The sequence below is a fragment of the Hippopotamus amphibius genome, chromosome 9 (genome assembly GCF_030028045.1).
Source record: "Hippopotamus amphibius kiboko isolate mHipAmp2 chromosome 9, mHipAmp2.hap2, whole genome shotgun sequence".
In the NCBI taxonomy this organism is placed as follows: Eukaryota; Metazoa; Chordata; class Mammalia; order Artiodactyla; family Hippopotamidae; genus Hippopotamus; species Hippopotamus amphibius.
The window spans coordinates 136,440,175-136,460,285 of NC_080194.1; positions in this window are offsets into that span (position 1 = coordinate 136,440,175).

Sequence of the window (20,111 nt, forward strand, 5' to 3'; positions counted from 1 at the left end):
CCTCTTTCACTTAGCATGATGTTTCTGAGATTGATCCACGATGTAGCATGTATCAGTACTTCATTTTTTTTTATGGCTGAATAATAAGTCCATTGTATGGATAAACTGCATTTTGTTTATTCATTTATTTCTTAACAGTTTTTGGTGATTGTGAACAGGTACGTTTTGTTTTTGTTTTGTTTGGTTGTCTACTCCTTTCCCCTAATGCCTAGAACTGGGGAATAAAGGGTGGGCCAGGTGTTATTCTATCCTCCCCAATAGATAATGGGCATCACTAATGGGCTTGTAGATCTGAGATCAAAAGAATAAATGATCAGAGAGGTAATAACAGCAGAAGCCACTGTGGGCGGGGGGGGGGGGAGGTGGAAGGGAGGGGCCCAACTGGAGAAAACCTTTCTATTTTCTACCTTTTGAACTTGAAAAAGTGAATCATGATGGCCACAGAGAGACATCTTTATATGCCTAGCTCTGAGGAAGGAGGTTATTTATCATCAGGCAGCAAAAGCAAAATGATGCATTAAGTTGTTGGCAGAGTCACAGTGAATCACGAGTAGGTGGAGAAGGCAGATTCTACCTACCAGGCGAGCTCTAGGGAGAAAGTAATTGAAATCCAATTGTTTCCCCACAAAGGACTTCATTAAATTGCTGAAATTACCAGGAGTCTATTGCAAAAAAAAATAAAGAAAGAAAGAAAGGGCGAGGAGAATAGTTTGTCTTTAATTGTTGATGCAATCAAGAAGAAATTAAATTGCAGTTATGTTCGTTTACTTACGAGGAGACCGCGTGTGAACACCCAGTGGGGAGCCCTATCAGCCTTTTGAAAATAAGATGGCTTTTTGTTCGGGATGATTCCCAGGGGCCCGCCTAGTTCCCGAGCAACTTCAGCTACGTCGGCGCGCCCTCTCGTGGCCATGTGTGGAAGGTTCCGCAATTACCCTTCCTTCTCCAGCATCGTGTGCAAGCACAAGGGTTCGATTTCAGCCACAATTAAATTGTCACACTTAAACTGGATCCGCAAATTGTCACAAGCCGGAAAGTCCGTCTCAGCATGTGCCCACTTGGGGGGGGGGGCAGCGGGGGGAGGAAGGAAGGGCTGTAGGAAGTGCTGTCTGGATAAACTGACCTAGCACATACAGATCCACTCTATATTTTCTAAAGGCTGTATCATCTTGCATTTCATGGATGCACCATACTTTTGTAACCAGTCCCCTACTGATGAGCACATAGATTGTTGCAGCTGCTTCTCTTTAATTACAACAGAGCTGCACTGAATATCTCTGTATTTTTGCATATCTGTGTACATATTCCTGGCAGTAGGCACATTACTATTGAAATGATAAAGCTGAAATGGCCATTGAGGACAGTGTTGTTGCCTCTCCCCCCACCCCCTCTGTCCCCCTTCCTTTCATAAGCATCCACTGAGAACCTCCTGATTGCTGGACTGGGAGCTGAGGATACATATATCCCTAAGCCAAGCCCCTTCCTAAGGTGCCTACAGTGCATTTGGGCAGGTGGACCCATCAGCAAACAAACACCTGTAATATAGCAAACACCTGTATAATACGGTCTACATAGCAGGTAGAATGGAGTGCACTGTGGTACACAAAAAAAGCTGTGATCAAGCCGGGGAGAAGTCAGGAAGACATCCTAGAAGAGGCAATAATACTTAGGTGTTGCAAGAACTTTCTAGGATGGTGCCCAGAGGGGCAGTGTGGGATGGAGGGGAAGAGAGAAAGAGGAAAAAAATTCTTTGTGCCTGCACAGAGGTGAGATGCCCCTGGAGTCCTGTGGCCGAGCGATGGGAGGAGCTAGTCAGAAAGGGGCGGGGCCAAGTAATCGGGGGCTTTGTCAATCACTCCAGGGAGCCTTGGTCTCCTCTTGTAGGACAAGGTTTCTCTGCCTGAGCTCTCTCCAGAGAAAGAGCCAATTTCAGAATCCCCTATGGGAGGAGGATGTCTTTATTTAAAAATGGAGATTCCCAGGACCCACCTAGATCTGCTGACCCATGCTCTCTGGAGACAGATCTTTGGAATCTGTTTTTAAAATCAACTATCTGGGCCGTTTTTAGATTTACTAAAGCCTGAGAACTTTGCTGTTGGAAGTCATAAATACAAAATTATTCATTAGCAGGTGTCAATGTTTATTTAAGTCACTACTAGTCAGAAGCCAAAAAAAGCTGATTTGAAGAGTATTTGAAGGACAAAGTTTATATATCAGTCAGGGGAAAAAATGCAAGAAATTAGATTGCTAAGTTAGATACGAAACTGGCTAGTTTTCTAAAAGGCAAAAACCAAAAATCATGTTTGGGGTTGACTTTGTTACTGGGCTATAAAATTATAGCTGATTGGGACTTCCCTGGTGGTCCATTGTTTAAGAATCGACCTTCCAGTGCAGGGAACGTGGGTTTGATTCCTGGTCAGGGAACTGAGATCCCACATGCCACAGGGCAACTAAGCCCACATGTTGTGGCTACTGAGCCTGCACACCCTGAAGCCTACGCACCGCAATGAAGACCCAGCACAGCCAAAATTAAAAAAGAAAAGTGTATGTGTATATATATATATATATATGAAGGAAAACAACAAAATTAAAAAAATTTATAGCTGATCATGCTCTTATAGGAGAGCAAAGGGACTGTGTTTGATCAATTGTGCATTGTTCATCAAAACCCTGTGACAGAGTGGATTCAAGATGATAGGAGGATATAGAGTTCAAGTCTCCTCACAATTAGGGCACCTACCAGATGCTGGTGGGGGACTTTGACATCCAAGGGGATGAGAGGAACCCCTGAGTGACTGGATAGGAGGTAGGGGGGAGTGAGAGGGGAGGAGAAGTGGAGGCTGGACATGACCAGCGCCCCTGAGGGGTGGCTTGGGGAGGGGAAGGGCTCCCATGCCTGGAGGGAACCTTGGGTGTTCAGAGGATGGGGGGGGATGTGGCTAGCATTTCCCCTGCCCACTTGGGCCCCTGCTGGAGAAGCCTGATGGGGTCTTGGGCCAGGTCCTCGAAACTCCAGGGCCCCCTCCAGCCACAAGCATCCTAGGGGCAATGGAAGAGGATGGGGGAAAGAAGAGGAGAGGTGAACAGAGAGGGACCCTGCAGGACCAGAGGATCAGGGGGAATGTGGTTAGCATTTCTCCCACTCACTGGGACCCCAAGAAGCTTGCTGGGGTCCTGGGCTGGGTGCTCCAACCTCTGGGGCCCCCTCCGGCCACGTGGGTCCTGGGTGGGGGGGTGGGGGGGAAGAGGAGAGGTGAACTGGGGATGGACCCTCCAGGAGGATCAAGGGAATGCAGCTAGTGTTTCCCCTGCCCACTTGGGCCCTGGCAATCCTGCTGAGGTCCTGGGCCTGATTATCTCCATTCGGAGGCCTGAGTCACTCTGGGGCCCCTCCAGTGCGCTGAGTCTAAGCCCTGCCTACCCACCCCCCAGGCCTTTTCTGGCCACATAGGTCCTAAGCATAGATCCTGTCCCTGCCCAAGCCCTGCCTCCACAGCCAAGGCCTTCTCTGGGCTTTTTCTTTTCTTTCTTTTCTTTTTTTTTTTTTTGCTATTGTGGTTCTGTTTTACCTTCCAGACATTGGTATTAATTTGATTTTTTTTTTTTTTTTTTGCTGCTGTGCAGGTTGTGGGATTTTGGTTCATGGGCCGGGGGTTGGGCTTGAGCTCCTGTGGCGGGAGCACCAAGTTTGAATCACTGGACTAACAGGAACCTCAGACCCCAAGGAATATTAATCAGAGTGAGGTTTCCCAGATGTACTCATCTTGGCACCAAGATGCAGCTCTACCCAACAGCCTGCAAACTCCAGTGCTGGAAGCCTCAGTCCAAACAAACAGTAAAAGAGGAACACTGTTATATATATATAGTCAGAGGAAGGAGTAAGGTAAAAACCTACAAGACCAAATAAATGAGGAGGAAATAGGCAACCTACCTGAAAAATAATTCAGAGTAATGATAATAAAGATGATAGAGAATCTCAGAAACAGAATGGAGGCATGGATTGAGAAAATACAAGAAATGTTAACAAAGACCTAGAACTAAAGAACAAACAGAGACAAACAACACAATAACTGAAATGAAAAATACACTAGAAGGAATCAATAGCAGAATAACTGAGGCATAAGAAGAAATAAGTGGTATGGAAGACAGAATGGTAGAAATAACTGCTGAGGAGCAGAATAAAGAAAAAAAGAATGAAAAGTGTTGAAGACAGTCTCAGAGACCTCTGGGAAAAGAGTAAATGTACCAACATTCGAATTATAGGGGTCCTAGAAGAAGAAGAGAAAAACAAAGGGTCTGAGAAAATATTTGAAGAGATTATAGTTGAAAACTTCCCTAACATGGGAAAGGAAATAGCCACCCAAGTCCAGGAAGTGCAGAGAGTCCCATAAGGAATAAACACTAGGAGAAACACACCAAGACACATATTAATCAAACTAACAAAAATTAAATTCAAAGAAAAAATATTAAAAGCAACAGGGGAAAATAAAAAAATAACACACAAGGGAATTCCCATAAAGTTATCAGCTGATTTTTCAGCAGAAACTCTGCAGGCCAGAAGGGAATGGCAGGATATATTTAGAGTGATGAAAGGGAAAAACCACAACCAAGTATACTCTACCCAGCAAGTCTCTCATTCAGATTTGATAGATAAATCAAAAGCTTTACAGACAAGCAAAAGCTAAGAGAATTCAGCACCACCAAACCAGCCCTACAACAAATGCTAAAGGAACTTCTCTAGGTGGGAAACACAAGAGAAGAAAAAGACCCACAAAAACAAACCCAGAACAATTAAGAAAATGGTAATAGGAACATACATATAGACTGGCTGAAGAAAAGACCCATATATGTGCTGCCTACAAGAGACCCACTTTGGACCTAGGGACACATACAGACTGAAAGTAAGGGGATGGAAAAAGATATTCCTTGCAAATGGAAATGAAAAGTAATCCAGTAGGATTACTCATATAAGATAAAATAGACTCTAAATTTAAGACTGTTACAAGAGATAAGGAAGGACTCTATGTAGTGATCAAGCAATCAACTCAAGAAGATATAACAATTATAAATATTTATGTACCCGACATAGGAGCACCTCAATATGTAAGGCAAATGCTAACAAACATAAAAGGGGAAATTGACAGTAACACAAAAACAGTGGGGGACTTTAACACCCACTTACACCAATGGACAGATCATCGAAGTGGAAAATAAATAAGGAAACATCAGCTTTAAATGACACAATATACCAGAGAGATTTAATTGATCTTTATAGGACGTTCTACCTGAAAATGGCAGAATACACTTTCACATTGTACATGGAACATTCTCCAGGATAGATCACATCTTGGGTCACAAATCAAGCCTTGGAAAATTTAAGAAAATTGAAATCATATCAAGCATATTTTCTGACCACAATGCTATGAGATAGAAATCAATTTCAAGAAAAAACTGTAAAAAACACAAATACATGGAGGTTAAACAGTGCACTATTAAATAACCAAGAGATCACTGAAGAAATCAAAGAGGAAATAAAAAAATACATAGAAATAAATGACAATGAAAACATGATGACCCAAAACCTATGGGATGCAGCAAAATCAGTTCTAAGGGGGAAGTTTATAGAAATTCAATCTCACCTCAAAAAACAAGAAAAACATCAAACAATCTAATCTTACACCTAAAGTAACTAGAGAAGAAAGAACAAAGAAAACCCAGTTGGTAGAAGGAAAGAAATATAAATATCAAAGCAGAAATAAATGAAATAGAAACAAAAAAAAATAGCAAAGATCAATAAAACTAAAAGTTGGCTCTTTGAGAAAAGAAACAAAATTGATAAACCTTTAGCCAGACTCATCAAGAAAAAAGGGAGAGGATGCAAATAAATTTAGAAATGAAAAAGGAGAGATTCATTGCAGAAATACAAAGGATCATAAGAGACTACTACAAACAACTACAGCCAATAAAATGGACAACCTTGAAGAAATAGACAAGTTCTTGAAAAGGTACAACTTTCCAAGAATGAACCAAGAAGAATTAGAAAGTACAGACAGACCTATCACAAGTAATGAAATTGAAACTGTAATTAAATATCTTCCAACAAACAAAAGTCCAGGACCAGATGGCTTCAAAAGCAAATTCTATCAAATGTTTAGAGAAGAGCTAACCGCTATCCTTCTTAAACTCTTCCAAAAAATTGGAGAGAGAGGAACACTCCCAAATTCTTTCTATGAGGCCACCATCACCCTGATACCAAAACCAAAGATATCACACACAAAAAAAGAAAATTATAGACCAATATTATTGATGAATATAAATACAAAAATCTTCAACAAAGTACTAGCAAACAGAATCCAACAACACATTAAAAGGATCATACACCATGGTCAAGCAGGATTTGTCCCTGGAATGCAAGGATTCAATATACACAAATCAATCAAAATGATACACCATATTAATAAATTAAGGAATAAAAACCATACGATCATCTCAATAGATGCAGAAAAAGCTTTTGACAAAATTCAACACCCATTTATGATAAAAACTCTCCAGAAAGTGGGCATAGAGGGAATCTACCTCAACATAATAAAGGCCATATATGACAAACCCACAGCAAACATCATTCTCAATGGTGAAAAACTGAAAGTATTTCCTTTAAGATCAGAAATAAGACAAGGATGTCCACTCTCACCACTCTCATTCAACATAGTTTTGGAAGTCCTTGCCACAGCAATCGGAGAAGAAAAAGAAATAAAAGGAATCCAGATTGGAAAATAAGTTAAACTGTCACGGTTTGCAGATGACATGATACTATACATAGAAAATCCTGAAGATGCCACCAGAAAACTACTAGAGCTAATCAATTAATTTGGTAAAGTTGCAGGATACAAAATTAATGTACAGAAATCTGTTGCATTCCTATACACTAACAATGCAAGATCAGAAAGAGAAATTAAGGAAACAATCCCATTTACCACTGCAACAAAAAGAATAAAATACCTAGGAATAAACCTACTTAAGGAGGCAAAAGACCTGTATGCAGAAAACTATAAAACACTGATGAAAGAAATCAAAAATGACATAAACAGCTGGAGAAATATACTATGTTCTTGGATTGGAAGAATCAATATTGTGAAAATGACTATACTATCCAGAGCAATCTACAGATTCAATGCAATCCCCATCAAATTACCAATGGCATTCTTCACAGAATTAAAACAAAAAATTTTACAATTTGTGTGGAAATACAAAAGACCCTGAACAGCCAAAGCAATCTTGAGAAAGAAAAATGGAGCTGGAGAAATCAAGCTCCCCAACTTTAAACTATACTACAAAGCTACAGGAATCAAGACAGTATGGTACTGGCACAAAAACAGAAATATAGATCAATGGTACAGGATAGAAAGCCCAGAGATAAACCCATGCACCTATGGTCACCTAATTTGTGACAAAGGAGGAAGAACATACAATGGAGAAAAGACAGCCTCTTCAATAAGTGGTGCTGGGAAAACTGGACAGCTACATGTAAAAGAATAAAATTAGAATACTCCCTAACACCATACAAAAAAATAAACTCAAAATGGATTAAAGACCTAAATGTAAGACTGGACACTATAAAACTCTTAGAAGAAAACATAGGAAGAACGCTCTTGGACATAAACCACAGCAAGATCTTTTTGACCCACCTCCTTGAGTAATGAAAATAAAACCAAAAATAAACAAATGAGACCTAATTAGACTTAAAAGCTTTTTCACAGCAAAGCAAACCATAAATAAGATGAAAAGACAACCCTTAGAATGGGAGAAAATATTTGCAAACAAAGCAACAGACAAAGGATTAATCTCCAAAATATACAAACAGCTCATGGAGCTCAATATCAAAAAAATAAACAACCCAATCAAAAAATGAGTGGAAGACCTAAATAGACATCTCTCCAAGGAGGACATAGAGATGACCAAGGGGCATAGGAAATCAACATCACTAATTATTAGAGAAATGCAAATCAAAACTACACTGAGGTATCACCTCACACTGGTCAGAATGGCCAGCATCAAAAAATCTACAAACAATAAATGCTGGAGAGGGTGTGGAGGAAAGGGAACCCTCTTGCACTGTTGGTTGGAAACTAAATTGATACAGCCACTATGGAGAACAGTATGGAGGCTCCTTAGAAAACTAAAAATAGAGCTACCATATGACCCAGCAATCCCACTACTGGGCATATACTCTGAGAAAACCATAATTCAAAAAGTTACATGTACCGCAATGTTCATTGCAGCAGTATTTACAATAGCCAAGACATAGAAACAAGCTCAATGCCCAATGACAGATGAATGGATAAAGAAGATGTGGTACATATATACAATGGAATATTACTCAGCCATAAAAAGGAATAAAATTGGCTCATTTGTAGAGATGTGGATGGACCTGGTGTCTGTCATACAGAGTGAAGTAAGCCAGAAAGAGAAAAACAAATATTGCATATTAACTCATACGTGGGATGTAGAAAAAGGTACAGATGAACCTATTTGCAGGGCAGAAATAGAGATGCAGATGTAGAGAACGGACATGTGGACACAGGGGAAGGGACAGAGATGGTGGGATGAATGGGGAGATTAGGACTGACATAAATACACTACCAAGTATAAAATAGATAGGTGCTGGGAACCTGCAGTATAGCACAGGGAGCCCAGTTCGGTCTTCTGTGATGACCTAGATGGGTGGGATGGGGGTGGGGTGGGGGGAAGGAGATACAAGGAGGAAGGGATATATGTATATATACAGCTGATTCACTTCATTGGACAGCAGAAACTAACAAAACATTGTGAAGCTATTATACTGCAATTAAAAAAAAATCCTGTGACAAAAAAGCTATATTTTTCAAAGTGTCAGATGAGGGACAAGAAAGCTATTTAAATTAGTAAATGCTCTAAACTAGGGATCATCACACCTTTTCTGTAAAGGGCTAGATGGTAGATAATGTAAGCTTTCTGAGTCAAACTTCGGTCTGGTTACACAACTCTGTCTTTTGTAGGAATGCAGTCACAGGTTAATATGTAAATGAATGGACATGGTTATGTCCCAATAAAGCTTTATTTACAGAAACAGATAACAGGCCATATTTGGCCTGCTAACCTCTGCTAGGATTTCAACTCCAGGGGCTGTGCCCTCAACCACTGGAGGCACTGGCTCAAGTGCATGCCTCTGGAACAGGTATGGAAATTCCAGGTGAGAGCTCCACTCTTGCAGGCAAGCAGCAAGCACTCACTGCCATTCGAGAATCTTCTTTTCTTATCAGCAGATGCCAAACTATGGAACCACAGAATAGTTCCTTGCAGCAGATGACCTTACATTACGTGGGAATAATGCTTGACTGATTAGGTTTGCATTTTACAATCAGAACTGCAGCCATGGCAGAAGCTCCAAGTTAACGCGAGATCTGAATATTTTCATTTAAGAAAGTCCTTGCTGATGACAGCTGCATCAACTGGAAGCCTGAATAATTGGCCATGATTGGAGGTATCCCCCCACTGAATTCTCGGGGCCTGGGATGCATGTGAACGAATCCGTCCCAGACGCAGATGTTGCTCAACAGCTTAGTGCTTCAGCAGACTTACTGCAAGTTGTCGTGTGGCTGAGGGGAGCTGGCCTCCCAGGGAGGATCAGCTCACGTGACTGCGGGCTGGAGGCCTTGGTTTCACCACAGGGACATTTCCACAGGGCTCTCTGAGCGTCCTCACAACATGAGGGCTGACTTTCCTCCAGCGAGGTTCAAGACAGAACCAGGAGGAGGGCACCTAGGCTTGGAAGTCACACACTGCCGCTTCTCCACCCTCCTACTGGTTCCACAGCCCTGCTCAATGTGAGCACCAGGAGGTGACGTCACTGGGGCCGTCTTGGAGGCTGGCCCATTCTAGGGGAGAAGCTGAGGCTGGCAGAAGCATAGCGCGTCTGGGACAGATGTGGCAGGAAGCGGGGATGGAAAAGCAGCTTGGGGCTAGTGTTCTGAGGCCCATCAAAGCCAAGTCTAACAGTTTTAACTGGGAACCACCAAACGTAATTATTACAGGGTTGTGACATGATCCGTTTGCATTTCGGGTGCTGCTGCAGCTGGCAGTATCTCCAGAAGATGGAGAGAGAGGTGAGGGATTAGAGGCAGCAGATCCCTTTGGGAGGTACTGTAATGATGTAAATGGAGAGAGAGTACAATGGTTAAGAGACAGGTGGGCTGCTGTAACTAAGAAACCTTAGAATATGATGTTTGTTTCTCTCTCACATAACAGTCCATGTTGGAGGTCTGGAATTGTGGCCTGAAAGGGTTGTGGACCAAGGCTTCTTCCATCTTCTTCTTTTGCATTTTCAACACGTTTCCACCTTATGAGCCAAGGTCCTGTCAGCTGCCTACATCCCAGCCAGAGAGAAGAGGAAAAGGTGAGAGCAGAGGACAGGCTCCTAGCCTTTAGGAGCACAACTCAGAAACTGCGTGCATCATCTCTGCTCCACACTTCATAGGTCAGAACTTAGTCACATGACCATACCAGCAGCAAAGGAGGCTGGGAAATGTAGTCTTTCTTTGGGTGTAGTCTTTCCCTGTGTTCAGGGAGGAAGAAGGTGAGATGAATCATTCAGGACAACTAGCCCTCTCCCTCCATGAGTGACGATGGTGAGGGAGATGAGGAGCCAGCTCCAATGTTCTTTCTGAGGGACATATAACAGGATTCAGTGATTGAATGAATGAAGGGGATGAGGGAAAGGGAAGTACCTCAGATGCCAGTGAGGTTTCTTGCTAAGCAGACACCTTGCCTGGGGGTTTGGAACATGCCCTCCCCCTCAGCCTCTGATTCGTGCCTCTCCTTCCTTGGAAAATGTGAGCCCTCTGATGAATCTTCTCTTCTCCCAGCTCACTCGGGCTGCTCTCCACCCCCAAATGTGCTGCCAGCTGCTGTTTACTTAGGAAATGAAAACTAATTTTAGTGTTAGCTTTAGCACAGCCTAATCTCGAAGCAAATCAGCTGCTGCCCTTGAATAAGTACAAGGAACTTCAGGGTCAAATAGAAATGGCTTCTGACTTACAGGCTTTAGGAAGTCATCTACACCATAGCACAGCTCCACTATGGAGATAAAAATACCAATTTCCCACTGAATTCTGAAAATACCATTTTCATCATATTGGCATTTTCCTTCACCTGGGATGCTCTTCCTTTAAGGTCTCTGCTCACACTGTGTAAACTGCTCCATCGTGCTCAGAGTCACTACCCTGTGTACCACTCTAGTGTCCATCAGAGCACCTATTGCCATCTGACAGATGGTATATTTACCTGTCAAGCATTTCATTATATTTCCTCCCACATTAGTAGATCACAAGCTCCTTGAGGGCAGCGGCTTGTGCCTGCTGGTCACTGCTGTCTCTCCAGTACCCAGAACAGTGGAAACTCTTGACGTCTATTTGCATAATGGCCATTGCTAGCAAAAGTGGAGGGTATGAGAAATGGACCCTTCAAGCAAACTCCTGGTGGCAATGTTATTCGAAATCAGTTTTCTGGAGAACAATCTGGTTTGATTCTCTCTGTGTTTATCCATCAACAATGTAGACAAATATTTAGAACAGAGATCGACAAATCTTTTCTGTAAAGAGCCAGATCATAAATATTTGACGCTTTGTGAGACATGTAGTCTCTGTAGCAAGTGCTCAACTCTGCTGTGATAACGGCCGTAGACAATATGGAAATCAATGGGTGTGGCTGTACGCCAATAAAATTTTATTTACAAACACAGGCCGAGGGCTGAATTTGGCTCACATGGCCGTAGTTTGTTGGTTTAGATTTAGAACAAAATATCACTGATAATGGCATATATTGAGAATATTCTAAATATTCAACAATTGGGAATTACTTAAATTATGCTACATCTATAAGATGAAAATGACGTAGCCATTAAAAATGGTGCTTTTGAAGAAATTGTAATGAACCAGGGGTGTGTTTAAAGGATAATCATGTAGACAAGAATCAGGTTAGCCATTAATTAACAGCTTGAACTCTGGAGTCAAAGAAATCTAAGCTTGATTTCAAACTTGGGCACTTAAGGGCTATTTGACCTTGGGCAAATTTTAGTTTTTTCATTTGAAAAATGGAGACAAAAAAAAGTACCTAGCTTGTGCGGTTGTTGAGAGATACGTAGCATACTGCTCAGTGCGTAATAAGTATTTAGCAAGTAATTTTTCTCAAGTGGGAAACTTCAAAACGGATTTATTTTTATAGTTTCACGGAATTATTTTTATAGTTTCGCGGATTGCAGAGCTGGGAGGCAACATTGAGGGGCAAGGCTCTCAAAGTAGGTGCTCAGCAAAAGCACCCCAGCCTCAGTTTCCTCAAGGCTAGGGAGGGATGGTGATTGGCTCATTTTGAGTCACATGAAAACACCTTGGACCAATCAGTGCATCAGAAAGTCAAAGTGCTGCCAGACTGGTTTGGACTTGCTCACGTGCCTGCACCTACAGCAGGGAGGATGGCAGTTCAACCTGGACATGCGATGGGTCTTTTCTGCGAGCACCCACGTGTGGCAGACTACAGAGAAAGTGGCTGGTATCCCTGCCCTGCTGGAGCCTACAGTCTGGTGTGGTCTTGGGGAACTTGCTAGCTTTTGGCATCGTAGGGCAGAGAAAGTTTCAAAATATGTATCTTGGAGCTCACTTCCTGTTATGGCCATATGTTCCAGCGGGTGCCGTAGTTATGGTTACTGTTTTGATCCTTTGGGGCCCTTATAATATGTGTGTATATATATATACACATATATATACATATATATATAATATATATATTATATATATATGATGCCGTGATTTACAGTAGTAGGGGTTGAGTAGGCTGGTGTGGTTTTTCAGTAGTGAGGGACTGTGGTTTTTAAGATCTAATTTTTCTCTTGCTTTTTCTCCCTGCACATAAAACTCCATTCTCTGATTTGTACTTTGTACTCAGTTTTACGTCTCTGTCTTTGTCTCTTCGAAATACTCTACAACTTTCTCCAGTCATAACTGCCCTTCTACCTTGATGAGTTCCACCTGAAATCTTTGCTTAACTCAGGATTTTACTCTCAGTGCATTTAAAATCGAGTTCAATTTTCAAAGTTCCCTTTACACCTAATGCTTCCAAAAATCTGTGTCCATATTCATCTGTGCATCAAAAATCTTATTGGATGTTAGTAGGAAATACACATATTCTCTGGGTCCCACCCCAGGCCTATGGACTCAGATCTCTGGAAATGAATTTTTGGTAAAAGTTGTTCTATTCAAGGTTAATCTATTCAAGATTTTTGCAAGGGATTTACTGAATAGCTAGGTTGTCACTACTGAATTTATTGCACTTGTAATTTTACATTAATTATGTGTGGATGAATGTCTGTCTCCTCTGCAGGATCTTGACCCTTATGGACATAAGACTGTGTCCAGCACATACTGCATGTTTAATATTGTGTGTTTGTGGAAAAAATGAACGGCCTCCTGCAGCAGGAGGTGGTGATGAGGTTCTCGCGGTCAGCCAGCAGGTGGCGCAAGAGGCTAGGCCACGGTTGAGAATTGCAAACGTGTTCTCGTTTAGGTCATGGGTGGGTTTACATTTTATTATTTGAAATCTATAGATTTTTATTTTATCTTATCTTATTTTATTCTGTTCTGTTTTTTATTGCCATGCCATGAGGCATGCGGGATCTTAGTTCCCCAACCAGGAATTGAACCCAGGTCCCCTGTGTTGGGAGCACAGTGTCCCAACCACAGGACCAGCAGGGAAGTCCTGGGTTTACATTATAAAAAATTGTTTTTATGAACAATTCCACAAAGTTATGGAATAATTTCTGTTCACAGCACTTTAAAATCTTCTTGGGGATCCTTTTTTTCGATGTAAATTTATTTTATTTTCTTAATTTTTTTTTTTCCCTTTGGCTGCATTGGGTCTTTGTTGCTGTGTGCCAGCTTTCTCTAGTTGTGGCGAGTGGGGGCTACTCTTTGTCGCGGTGCCTAGGCTTCTCAATGCGGTGGCTTCTCTTCTAGAGCACTGGGCTCTAGACTCATGGGCTTCAGTAGTTATGCCTCGTGGGCTTTAGAGCACAGGCTCAGTAGTTGTGGCACACAGGGTTAGTTGCTCTGCAACATGTGGGATCTTTCTGGACCAGGGTTTGAACCCCTGTCCCCTGCGTTGCCAGGCAGATTCTTAACCACTGTGCCACCAAGAAAGCCCTTGGGGATCTTTTTAAAACTCAATTAAATGTGGAAGTGTTAAATGAATATCCCTAGAAGAGGAATGAATTTCTGTCCTCTGACGATCTCTTCTAAGTATGTTTGAAAAGTACTTGGTACGTTTAAAAAATAAAAATATGGTGGTACTGTCTGCACCTTCCTAGGCCTCTGTCCTTCCTTCTGTAAAATGGAAGAGAAAAAATGGTTTCCAAAGTCACTTTCTAGGCATATGCAGGGATCTTGGGTGGGCTGGGGCGGGGTTGGGGGAGGGGGGAGCTTAAAAATTTCTGTTTCTTGATCTGGGGGCTGGTTATACAGGTGTGCTTAGATTGTGAAAAGGTATAAAGATGTATGCTTGTAATATGTACATTTTTATAATATATCTATTCTTTTTCGTACTCTCTTTCATTTTAGGTTATTACACGATATTGAATGTAGTTCCCTGTGCTATATAGTAGGTCCTAGTTGTTTATCTAGTTTTATATATAGTAGTGTGTATCTGTTAATCCCAAACTCCTAATTTACCCCTCCCCCTCCTTTTCCCCTCTGGTAACCATAAGTTTGTTTTCTATGTCTGTGAGTCATAATATGTGTACTTTTATGTGTGTATGTTATACTTCAAAAAAGTTAAAAAAAAAAAAGGCAAAACGAATCAAGTCCACTATGAGTCTGCTATCACTGCCTTAACAAATTAAATGCAACACAAATTTATGGTGCAGTTTGCTATGGAAAACAGTATGTAGCTTCCTCAAAAAATTATATGTAGAATTACCATATGATCCAGCAATCTCATTTACGGGTATATATTTAAAATAATTGAAAAGAGGATCTGGAAGAGATGTGTGCACACCCATGTCCACTGCAGTATTAGTCACAGCAGCCAAGAGGTGGAAGCAGCTTGAATGTGCATCAGCTGATGAGCGGATGAACAGAATGTGGTCTCGACATGCAGTGGAACACTGTTCAGCCTCAAACAGGGAGGAAGTCCTGTCATAGACTACCACATGGATGCACCTTGGGGACATCATGCGCAGTGAAATAAGCCCAACGCAGAAGGACAAATAGTGCATGCTTCTACTTATGTGAGGTATTGAATGGAGTCCAGTTCTTAGAAACAGAAAATAGAATGGTGATTGACAGGGACTGAGGGGAGGGGCATGGGGAGTTGTTGTTCAACGTATATAAAGTTTCAGTTTCACTCTATGAAAACAGAGTGCATAGGGTTCACGCAGCTTTGTGGTATACCTAAAAGTGATTAAGGTGGTATATTTTGTGTAATGTGTTTTTTACTGCAATAATAATAACCCCAGAGATTTACTCTCTTACACATCAGTAGGTCAGAAGTCTGAAATGGGTCTTCCTGGAGTAAAATCAAAGTGTCTGCAGGACTGCATCCCTTTCTGGAGGTTCTGGGGAAGATTCCATTTTCTGCTTATGTGAGCTGCCAGAATTTGGTTCCTTGCGGTTATAGGGCCGAAGTCCCAGTTTTCTTGCTGGTAGTCAGCTAAGGGTTACTCTTGGCTTCTAGAGGCTGTCAAATTCCTTGGCTCCCTTCCTCAATCTTCAGAGCCAGCAGTGGTGAGTTGAGTCTTTCTCTCATGGAATCTCTCTGATCCACTCTTCTACTTCCCTCTTCCATTTTTAAGGACTCCTGTGGGGACTTTACTGGTGGCTCAGTGGTTAAGAATCTGCCTGCGAGTGCAGGGGACACGGATTTGATCCCTGGTCCGGGAAGATCCCACATGCCTCAAAGCAACTAAGCCCGTGAGCCACAACTACTGAGCCTGTGTGCTACAACTACTGAAGCCTGCACGCCTAGAGCCCATGCTCTGCAACAAGAGAAGCCACTGCAATGAGACAAAGAGTAGCCCCCGCTGGCCACAACTAGAGAAAGTCCGAACAGAGCAAGAAGACCCAATGCAGCCAATAAGTAAATAAATAAATAAACAAATTTATTAAAAAAAAAAAAAGGACTCGTGATTAGATTGGGCCCATCTGGAAAATTTTCCCATTTCAAGATCCATCCCTTAAATCTGCGAAGTCCCTCTTGCCATGTAAGGGGTAACATATTCACTATTTCTGGAAAATTAGGACATGGACATCTTTGGGGGTGGCCATTAGTTTGCTCACCACAGGCCCCTTCCAGCCCTCACCTGATTATTCTAATTTATCTGCACGTGATGGCAGGAGAGAAGATAATCATGTGAGACTGGAGGCCAATGTTGATCCTCATAGGAATATAAGGGTTCACCTTTATTGGGACTTTATTATATGCCAGATGCATTTGAAGCACATCAGAGGCCTCCTATAATTCTTCTTGGGGATAAATGTCATTATTTTATAGCCAAGGAAACAAACTTAGAGCGGTTAATTAACCTATTTAATGTCACAATGCCACTAAGAATGGATTTGCTATAAATTTGGGGTTTACATTCATAGTCTGCATGCTTAATCAATTGGCTTTATTGCCTCTTTAATAAATATAATAATGTGGGTGGCAAAATATTAATTAAAAGATGATTACACTTGTATGTTTAAAAGAAACATGAATAAGCAGTGAGTTCAAGAAAGTGGGGAATTAGACATGGTAACACATTTATTTTATAATCAAAGACGTTGGAGCTAAGAAGGAAGGCAGTTACTTGTGTGAGGTCACCCAGCCTGATGAGGTTTTAGAATCCTTCTCTTTAGATTAGAAGGATCTTGAACTGGTAATCTTTTTTATTTGGGTAGGACCTTATACAGCCAGCTTACAGAGAAAATCCAGCTTTGGGGGTATGTGTGGTGATGAGAGCATAGTTATTAACTTGGTTTTCTAATTACATGTGAAAGGAAGCCTTCTTTCAATTCTTGCTTGTGTTCAGAAGACTGCATTTGCCCTCCTGCAGCCTGAGTCCTGATTTTTACCCTGTGTCCAGCCCTCCCCATGTGACTCCAGAGTAAATCCTGATTGGTCTAAGCTCATGATGATGGCCTGGGCTTAGCAATGGGTATTCGGTCCTGATCTAGCTAATGGGATGTGAGGGGAGTCTGCTGAGGGCTTGTGGGAGAGGTTTTTGCTCTTCTTCAAAAGAGATGTGTATGAAGAAAAGGTCCTGTTCCTCCTGCTCTGGGCATGGTCCTGCCTGCTCACAGACGTGAAACTAAGGTCAGCCAGAGGAAGGGACATGGGGATGGCAGAGCAGGAAGACAGAAGGACTCGATGATTGTGTTGAGCACTGAACTAACTGGCCCTGATGCTCTCTGCTGCTCGAATTCCTCTGTTTAAGGCACTGGCAGCTGGGTTTCCTTGCACCTGCAGATGGAGCATCCTGACGGGCTCATCCATGCCAATTTCAGTCTCTGTTTTCCCCACTGGTTATAGTTTGTCTCAAGACCAATAGCATCACACAGCAAAGGAAAATATAAGGACAAAAAGGCAACCCTCAGAATGGGAGAAAATATTTGCAAACGAATCAACAGACAAAGGATTAATCTCCAAAATATATAAATGGTTCATGCAGCTCAATATCAAAAAAACAAACAACCTAACCAAAAATGGGCAGAAGACCTAAATAGGCATTTCTCCAAAGAAGACATGCAGATGGGCAAGAGGCACATGAAAAGCTGCTCAACATCATAATTATTAGAGAAATGCAAATCAAAACTACAATGAGGTATCACCTCACACCAATTAGAATGGGCATCATCAGAAAATTGACAAACAGTAAATGCTGGAGAGGGTGTGGAGCAAAGGGAACCCTCTTGCACAGTTGGTGGGAATGTAAATTGATACAGCCACTATGGAGAACAGTACGGAGGTTCCTTAAAAAATTAAAAATAGAACTACCATATGACCCAACAGTCCCACTCCTGGGCATATACCCAGAGAAAACCATAATTCAAAAAGACACATGCATCCCACTGTTCGTTGCAGCACTATTTACAATAGGCAGGTCTTGGAAGCAACCTAAATGTCCATCAACAGATGAAAGGATAAAGAAGATGTGGTATATATATATATATATATATATATATATATATATATATATATACAATGATGGAATATTACTCAGCCATAAAAAGGAACGAAACTGGGACATCCGTAGAGACACAGATGGACCTAGAGACTGTCAAACAGAGTGAAGTGAGTCAGAAAGAGAAAAACAAATATCGTATATTAACACATATATGTGGAATATAGAAAAATGATACAAATCAACTGGTTTGCAAGGCAGAAATAGAGACACAGATGTAGAGAACAAACATATGGACACCAAGGGGGGAAGCGGGGGGCGAGGGGGGAGTGGAGGGGTTGGGGTGGGGTGAATTGGGAGATTGGGATTGGCATATATACATTACTAATAAGAAAAATATATCAAATTGTACACTTTAAATATATGCAGTTTATTATATGTCAATTATATCTCAATAAACCTTCTTAAAAAAAGAATTAAAAAAGAAAAGACCAACAGCAATACTGTTGGCACCAATAGCTTAGACCTCTGATTTTCACTGTGCAGCATCTCAGGATGTTTCTTTCTTTTTTTTTTTAAATAAATTTACTTATTTATTTTTATTTATTGGCTGCGTTGGGTCTTTGTTCCTTCACGTGGGCTTTCTCTAGTTGCGGCGAACGGGGGCTACTCTTCATTGCAGTGTGCAGGCTTCTTATTGCGGTGGCGGCTTCTCTTGTTGCGGAGCACGGGCTCTAGGCACGTGGGCTTCAGTAGTTGTGGCACGTAGGCTCATCAGTTGTGGCTCACGAGTTCTAGAGCACAGGCTCAGTAGTTGTGGTGCACGGGCTTATTTGCTCCCCGTCATGTGGGATCTTCCTGGACCAGGGCTTGAACTCGTGTTCCCTGAGCTGGCAGGCAGATTCTTAACCACTGAGCCACCAGGGAAGTCCCCCAGGACATTTCTAGTCACACATTTGTTGAATATCCACTTCATGCCCAGCATTACATGTACATTTTGAGGCTCACAGAAATGAAATGTTTGCTCAGGGTCACAAAGCTAGTGAATGTCTGAGCTGCATAACATTCCACGCCCTCTCCACCCCGCCCGGCCCCAGCAAAGCTGCCTCACCTGTTCCAAATGCAAGAAGGGGTCCATTTAGTAAAAGACGGTGATGAGAATGGCTTACCCGGTGCCAGATGTGGTTCTCAGCTCTACCCTATTAAGTCAGAAAATATATGTGTGGTAATGCTCTTAACATTCCCATTTTGCAGATAAGAAAACTGAGGCACAATGCACTTAATAACTTGGCAAAACTAGTGTTTAAGACTCCTTCCTCATAAGCTAATTGGCAGACAGGAACTGGCAACTGCTAAGAAAACCTTGATCTGGGGCTTTGGATGTAGTGATTAATTATAAATAAACAACAACAAAACAAAACCAACTTTTTCTAGGTTAAAAAGAGATATCTTTAAAAAGAAGTAGCCCTATAGCTCCCCAGAGGCAACCATTCATCAGTCTCTTGTATTTCTTTTCTTGGGAATTAAGGATTGTTTAAACCAAAGCCATGTCCAGGGTATTGTCTGAGAAGAAACAGGGAAGCTAAAGGGTTTCCTAGGGAAGCTAATAGGGTCTTGGGAGGAAGACTACGTGATGAGATTTCAGGACTTTCCATGAGAAAAGCAGCAGGACCTGGGCAGTTGGTGGGAGGTAATCTGTTTCCTCTTCTGTACAGCTAGGTATTTTTCCCCTCACACATGCATTACTTATTTAAATTAACATCTCATTTTTCAGATAATAAGAGTAAATTCCAAAATAATTAGATTAATTCAAAGAACACGGATTTTTTTAATTTTACTTTGGATTTCTAAAAACAGCTGTATCAAGATGTAATCTGTGGGGGGCAATATAGGGGTGGGGGAGGGGGAGGTACAAATTGCTGGGTAT